This window comes from Martes martes, assembly GCF_963455335.1.
Source record: "Martes martes genome assembly, chromosome: 13".
NCBI lineage: Eukaryota > Metazoa > Chordata > Mammalia > Carnivora > Mustelidae > Martes > Martes martes.
Window position 1 is genome coordinate 49809807 of NC_137901.1, and position 8538 is coordinate 49818344.

Here is an 8538-nt window from a genome sequence, read left to right on the forward strand (position 1 = left end):
GGAGCTCATTTGAAAGGAATTACTTTAAATAAAGTATTATTTCCCAAATGAATCAGCATTGCATTTAATTAGGTAACTAAAGGCTCTATCTTTTTTTGAGACTTAAATTAAAAATTATAAGCCAATATAATTTGAAACAATAGTAATTAAAACTCTAAACTATATATAAATATAATGGCTTTCCGTTACGATTTCATTAACTTAAATGTTTTTCTTCCTTTGGATTAAATTACATCAGGCCAAAATGAACTCACCCCCAAGCAAATTTTCTAAGGAACGAATATAACATTTACTAGGAAACACAAACACAGTACAGGAATTTTTTTAAAGGTATTTTTTAACCAGATGGAAAGCTTTTATTTTAAAAATGTAAAAGGTTATAAAAGCCCCCTTTTGGGGGGCAATCATAATTTTTTTAACAGGCCAAAGTGAATATTCTTAACACACAAATGTGACTTTAATTCTTTAAAATGCAGTGGGGAGTGATTTTTCCTTAACAGTAAGAAGGAAAATCCCTCTGAGATTGTGAAGCTGTAGAATTTGAGACTAAAAATTTGCTAACATCAAGACACAGTTAACCATCTCTTTTGTGTGTTTGTGTTTTCTTAATGAAAGCATTTTGTCTCCCCACTACTAAGGATGCAGATTTCAAAGTAGCTAAACTACTGCTAGATCAATGTGTACCACACCAGACAACCTCTATACTTGGCTGATTTAATTGTGAGCAACACAAACAAATAAAGCTATTTTCTTACGCAATTCATTACTAACACAGGCTAGCTGAGAATCTGCACCAGAGAGAAAGGGAAGGTAGGACTGTGTGATGGTGTATGTCAATTTGAACATCTAATTCCAAGCTACGTGAATAATGAAATCACAGTGAACAACCAAGCCAGGAGAAGCCCTACAATCTGTGAGAGATCCCCTACCACCTCCATCTACCTAATCTAGCACCCTTTACTTGCTTTATTTTTTTTTTTTTTTGGTGAGATGATTCTTTTAACTACATTCCATAGACAAGGCATGCTTATAAATTTATAAAAAGTTTTACATGTATAAATAAATTTATAAATTCATAAAGGTCTGTTTAAACTAGAAGTTTCACTCCAGTAAGAGAATTATAAAACTATGCAAATCTTTTATTTAAAATGATGCAAGGGGCGCCTGGCTGGCTCATTAGTTAGAGCATGTAACTCCTGAACGCAGAGTCATGAGTTCAAGCCCCACATTGGGCGTGGAGCCTACTTTAAAAAAAATGAGGTGATAAATTATAATTAATGTGTAAGTACAATAATGGCACTAAATTTAGATATGGAAATTCTCCAAGTTGCTGAGTGTGGATAGTATCAAACCTTTCCTTTCTGTTGATGCTTCTGGCTGAGAATGGAAGGAGCGATGGAAGCTTGAAGTAATTGAAAAATTCTTTGCCTGGTTTCTTGTGACCATGTGTGGAGGGCAACATCGTTTTCTCTAGAGTCTCAAAGTAAAATGTCTCTGATTTGAAATGAGAATTGATCTGCTGCTCGTCTAACCATGGCTCGAATATTGCCAAAAAACTTTGATGGAGGATTTGCCAGGAAGAGGTTGCACATGGCAGTTCTTGCCATCTGATGTTTTGGAAAGAGCCAAGATTGGGAACTTTTCACATCAGCCCAAACTATCCATGTCTGTTTCATGTTCTCTCCGGTGAGTTGGGTTGTTCCTCCTTTGCCAAGGATCCTTCCTATTGCCCTGGACACAGGGTCTCCCTTTATGGGCTTCATGTCCGTAATTTTAAAAGACTCTAGAAAGAGGTCATCCAACCTAATGAGGGCAAGTGCATCCTCCACAGGAAACCCCAAGAAGAAAGGCTTTCACAAAATCAGCTGCTTCTGTCAGAGTCCGAACATCCTTGGTTTCTTTACAGGTCCTGATTTCTACATTCCTCGATTTCAGGGTAAAGCGTATCTGAAGTCCCAAATGTTCTACGATGGGAGTAACTCTCTTCATTCAGTTCTCTTTTAATGGCACGTGGCTGTTGGCTGGAACTGGGATTTTCCCTGTCTCTTCTTGCTCACCCAGGAATCCAGGGCCAGTGGGGCGTGGCAAAAAGGGCTTCACAGGCCAGGCCTCCACCGTGCCTACACAGCCCATGTCCCCAACATCCTCTGGCCTCAGACAGCTGCTCAGCCTGCCTTTTTCCCCACTGGCCAGCTGGCCTGGTGGGTGAGCTGGGTGAAGCCACCCTCGGCCTGGTGCTCTGTGCTTCCATCCCCAGGGATCTCCAGCCCACAAGTGCTTCCGGCCCTTACTGGTCTTACTTTAATTCACAGTTCTTATCACTGCCTGGCATTACAGGTTTATTGTTTGTTCATTTGTTTTCTGTCTCTCCCAGTAAAATGTGAACTGCCTCAGGGCTGGCTGTTGTTTGCTCACTGCTGCATCCCCAGCTCCTAGAACAGGGCCTGGCACAAGGCGGTTGCTCAATAAATAAATCCTTTAGAGAACTACAGACTCTGGACCTAGATAACTCTGCTTATTAATTATCCCTATTTTGAAAACTTCTATTTTTCCAGAGCTCTTTCCTAATTACCTAATTATTTACTAATGGATATATTGTTTATAGCACATTTGAAATATAATGTTCCTTTTTCAATTATATGTTGCATTCGAAACTTATAGTGTATTGAAAATCTCTTGGGTTTTATTTGTACAGACAAAACTGCTAAGAATATGAGTATGAATAGATTAAGCTAAGTTTATTGATCCAATTAAGCATAAGATTTTTTTTAATTTAAATTCAAAACTTCTTTAAATTAAAAAAATTTTGAATAGTTGACTTAAAATTATTTTGAACCTACATCCATATCACCATGGAAAATGATTATCATACACAAATCCAACTAAAGAACTGAATATTCTAAAAGAGAGAGAAAACTTTTACTGTGTAGTCACTGTCATGTGGAAGAATGTTTTTAGGACCCCAAATGGAGAACGAGTAATAAAACTAGTGTTCCTGACAAAACAAATATGTTTTGTTAACCCAAAGGACCCAAATTTTAAAAATATAGAATGATCCCTTGATGATACCCTTCATCATCTTTGTACATAAATGGTTATCCATTTGTGGCCTCTTATAGCTGGTCAACACATTTTATCTTGACTGGCCTACTGTGCAGGATTTGGATCAGGCCCTACCTACTCTCTATCTCCTCTCATAACACACTGAAGATTCTTCAGGACAAGAATCATGCCTTATTCATGTTTATTTCTTGAGGCACTCTGGAGAGTGCCTGACACACAGCTGGTGTTCAATAAAATCATAATTGAATGAATGAATGACCCATGGAATGTGGAGGAGGGAGGACAGAGCAGAGTAGCACTGAGGTATCTAGCTTGGGTAAGTCAATGAAAGTGGTTGGAACTCATGAGGAGGAGTATATCGGGAACGAGTTAATGAGTCTGACTTTGGACGTGTTGAGTTTGACATCCTACCGCATATCTGGTTTGGAGATCTCCAGTAAGTAGCTGGGAAAACCAGGCCACAGCTCAGGAGAAGTACCAGGGCTCCTTCTCTCACATTCACTGATCCTTGGTTCCTTCCAACACACATTGGCAGCAGCAACAGCTGTAGTAGTGATGATGATGATGACGATAATTGCTAACACTGACTGAACCACTGCCATGTACCAGGCACTGTGCTATAAGTGTATATATATGATCTTATTTAACAATTATAGAAAGCCAACGAGGAAGATACCAGTATTATCTACGGAGGTTAAATAACTTCTCTGTGGTAGGTCACAAGCCTATACTCCTAATCATTTTACTAAAATCCAAACCAATCCAATAAACCTTGAAGAGTGTAAGAGTACTGCCATTCTTAACTCTAAACATGTATCTTCTCTATATTCCCTCTACACTCAGGTCTGAAAATGTTTCCACAGTGAACCTGGACTTGACTGTGTCCATTCACTAACCTAATTAATTTATTCATTCATTTACTAACAAATATTTGTTCAGTTCCAGATACTCTGTTAAGTGCTGGCATCTACATTAAAGCCAGTACTAAAACAATGTTATCACTGGCAAAAAAAAAAAATTAATAATAATAGCAAGAGTTTACAAAATAACAGCAAAAGAAGCAACAGAGTACGTGGGCATTCCTACTATAAAGGGAGCCTTGTTTCAACTTCTAATCTGGCTACAAAACCTCATTTAACCTGGCTGGGTCTCCATCCTTATATAAAAGTTAAGGGGTAAAATTACAGCCAGTTCTGCTATATTGCTACTTTGAAAATACAAACTCTTTCCAAACCATTTGATATATTAGAAAACAATTGGAGCATAACATGAATTTCACTTTTTTGCTAATTCACAGTTTTTTCTGTGACAAACACTAAGCGAATGCAGAAAACGCCATCCAACTGAACTGAGCCATTCTGGAACACATGAAATGCGCATGTGCACACACATGCGCACACACGTTAAGCACCTCCCCGCTACCTCAGTTCACCACAGGTTGTGAGCCACACCCATCCACATGTGGTGTTATAACTTTCCATCTGATATCAGATAACCATCCTTCCAACCCTTCACAAAAACTCACAAGCCACGACCCTTCCAGTATCAACCTCCTCAGGCAAACTCTTCAACATAAAGTGCCATGTTTACTGTTGTATTTATATATTTCTTAACATGTGTTTCTTTAACATGTATAAAACTGTGCTAACCTTTTTATAGAACCTTATCTTTTTAAAAAATACGTCAGAGGTAAGGTTTTTGAGGGTTGTGCCCCATGCCCCTTATCCCACTTTTCCCATTGGCCAGTGGTTTTTATCCCGTGATTTTGTATAGTGCGATGGTTTCTAGAAAGGCAATATGTTGCATGAAAGCAGAACTGACTATACTCAGATCATGCTCAAATTTAATTGTCAGTTCTGCATAACTTCTTTATGTCATTCCTAATGTTTACCTCTGGATAGGAGGCTGCAAATAAAAAGTAGCATTTATTTAAGCCTGAACTTGCTTTTTTTTTTTTTTTTTCTTCCTATAAGGGAAAAAAGGACCAGGTCATATCATTTGAATGCCCACATACTGTCCACTTTGCTACTCCCTCAGGGAAAGCATCTATTTCCTTGTACTTGAAAATTCAGCACTTTAGAAAGGCTGTCCCTTAAACAAACCATAAGAGACTCTTAATCATAGGAAATAAACCAAGGGCTGCTGGAGGGGAGGGGGTGAATGGATGGAGTAACTGGGTGATGGACATTAAGGAGGGCACATGATGTAATGAGCAGTGGATATTCTATAAGAGTGATGAATCATTGACCTTGACATCAGAAAACCAATAATACATGTTAATTAGTTGAATTTAATTGTTTTTTTTAAATGAAAAGAAAGAAAGAAAAGGGAAAGAAAGAAAGAAAAAGAAAGAAAGAGGGAAAGGGAAGGGAAGGAAAGGCTATCCTTTGGCTTCCTACACCAACCAAGGATGCCTGGGGGCTTTGTTGAAGGTGGGACTGGTATGGACTCAAGAAACCTAATATAGTCTGAAGGTTATGGGCATGCTCTACCAGTTTTTTGGAGACTCCTGTGGTAACTAAACTGCTGGTTTCTTGCAAGATTCTGGCATCGTCAGGAGGACCTGAAGTCAGGTTACTACTCAGCCCAGAAGACCATCAGCTCTAGCAGCCACCACTTACAGAAGACAACAGAAGCCTTTAGAGGCCTGCTCTGATCATCCCCTCCTGAATCTGGGTCTGCCCTGTTTATTAAAAGGCTGGAGAAGAGATTTGCCTGTGGCAGGTGGTAATCTTCTAAATCCAATTATGAGAGAAAGAGAAGAAAGAAAGGTTAAGAACCCTGCAAAATCTACCACAAAAATCAAACTCACACCCCAAGAGGGAGTCATTACAGAAAATATATGAGGACATCATCATTATTACTCTTACTATAACACTACTAAAATACTGTCCATAAATCATGAAGCCATTCTCATTGGCTGAGAAAAAGGAATAGGAATTATTAGAATATATGTTTTCCACTGACAATGCAAAACTGTGAAAGAATGTGCCAACAACTGAAAAGTGGTTAAAGCATAGTATGAAAATGCAAGAAATAAAAGATACACAGTGCTTAAAATTGCAGATATTTAAATCAATAATAGCTGATAATGACCCAGAAAGATACATGGGGTACATGGGGTGTTCATGACAAATCCCCCTAATGGGGGCAGTCTTGCTTTCATCATCAACCTGGCACCAGATCTAGCTTGGGGTCTAAGTTTCTATCCCCCATGTTTCTCTATTGTCAGAGCAGCTACATCTGGTCCACTCTTCCTCCACAAGGCCTCTCCTGGCCACGCTCTCTCACAACGGGTCTTTGTCACGGTCCCGATCAGCTCAGGATGTCACCACCACCTGCCAAGTGTGATGCAACAGACTGTCAAAATCAAACCCCTATATCCGATACCTTCTCTCTCATCCTGTCCCTACTCACACTGCCATCAAAATTGTCATCCCAAAGCTGCTATTTGAAGTTTACTCTCTTTTGCAATCACACAATGGCTACCTTTTCCTCGGAGACCCCTTCAGATGGGTTTTGATGGCAACATCACCTTCACTGCACCCCACTTACCTGGTCTAAACCATTCTTTTCCTGCTTCAACTCCCACCCTGGCCATCCCCACATCCCCCACATGAGCCCAAACACTTGCCATTCACGGAAGTGCGCTACACGGTCCCTGCTCCAGGCCAGGGTTCATCCCCTCTGCTTAGCTCATAACGCGAGTCCAGTCTTCTCTGCCTCTTATCTCACTGACTTCCCTGATTCTGACTAGCAGTTTGGGGGTGTTTATTTAGTACTTATTCCTGGTATTATAATCCTCTCATCCTTCCCTAGTTGAATTCTGAGTTTCTTAAAGATTGTAGCACCTAGCCCACTCTCTTGCACATAATGAACACGCTATTAACACTCACTAAATGTAACTAAGCTGAACTTCTAATCGAGAAAGGATGAGAAGTTAAGTTCATAGATATGTATGTCTGACATATATTAGAAGTCTCTTGTTATACATATCTTCTCCTGAATATCCAGAGGTAGACAAAACACTCAGAACTTTGCCTGCTCGATAAAAATCCTTCTGGATCTCTAAAATCCGAGTATTGCATTAGAATGAGTAAGCTGCTACACATAAGTTGAAGACACTCATTTGTTTTCCAAATGCAAGAAGTGTCAAAATATAACGTCTATTATTCTGATGGGTCAGGCTAAAGAATTTCCTGGAATTTTGCACTCTTGTTTCTGAGAACACACAACAGAAATTTGGACTGAAATCTAGACTCCTCAAGCCCTCCTCCTAGCGAATATCCAAAAAAGACTCTGTGTTTCTGGCAGTCAGATATTCTTTTTTTTTTTTTTTTTCAGTCAGATATTCTTAATAACTCTTCACCTCTCCCCTTTGGTCTTCCATGTGTCTGTGTTGTCTCTGGAGAGAATTTAAGTCAGAATCTGTGACTAATGGGCATCGGATATCAACCAGACTATTGCTTCGAAACAAGCTCCAGCTAGCCCTCAAGTCTTTGTCATAACAATGCCTTTTGGTCAGCTTACTGGACTGCGTGAAAGATGCCTACTTAGTGATGAAAATGTTGGTTAAATAGGCCCTGCTCTGCCAGGGGACTAGCTAGAGAAAAGGGACTTATTTTGCATGTAACAAAGGAAACAAGACAAGTTGCCTTTCCGGAACTTAGATCTGAGGCCCTCCACTGTAAATGTAGTTTGGTACAGACATGACACAGATCTCCTCTGTGTTCAGCTGGGATTTTCAGGCCTGACTGCCAGCCTATTCAGGAGTCACCTGAATCAAAAGTTACAACCAGAGGTAGCTCTCCCGACGAAGCATGTTATTTTGCTCTGAACAGCCACAGAAGAATTTTGTACCATTCTTTGATGATCTTACATGTGTTCATCTTTCCTCTACAAACAGACTGCTTGTTTCCTGAGCCCAAGGTCCATGCTTCATTGTTTCATTTGTATTCCTCACGTAGCTGCCTGAGTCACCAATGTCGAAATATCTAGTGCATGCTCATGAAATATCTTCAATTAATTGTGCTATAAAAAGTTGCACAGTACTTGTGTTTTTCAGAGATCTCTAGCTCATACCTAGAAATGAGCACACATTTACATGACCCAGGAGCTTCAGAGATGAGGAGCAATTCTCTGAGAAGCATAAAATTGGAGAGGTTGAGGGCAGTGAAGGAAGGAAGGCAGTAGTCACGGAGGAGAAATTACAGAAATTATGGGAAGCTCCTTTGCCCAAACCAGGGCTTCTCTTAGCAGGACTCTATATTTTCAGAGAACAGACCCATTAAATATTGATGATTGGACTCTGAAAGGCCTAGAATTAAATTCCAATCCTGTTTTAATTTTATGGGCTGTGCAACATCAAGACCGAGGAAGAACATCTGGGCCACTGGGCCACATGCACGTGCTCACAGCTGGAAGAGATCAGAGATGACCCAAGTTAAATTAGCTTCAGGGTGGCCACCTGCACCG

General features: G+C 39.9%; 1 pseudogene across 1 annotated transcript; it reads right to left on the reverse strand.

Annotated features, from left to right (window-relative positions):
* Positions 1-1478: 1478 nt before the first annotated feature.
* Positions 1479-2133, reverse strand: LOC308354254 (RNA-binding protein PNO1-like; annotated as a pseudogene). The gene has a single exon. The product of its transcript is annotated as an RNA-binding protein PNO1-like (transcript).
* Positions 2134-8538: the final 6405 nt, after the last annotated feature.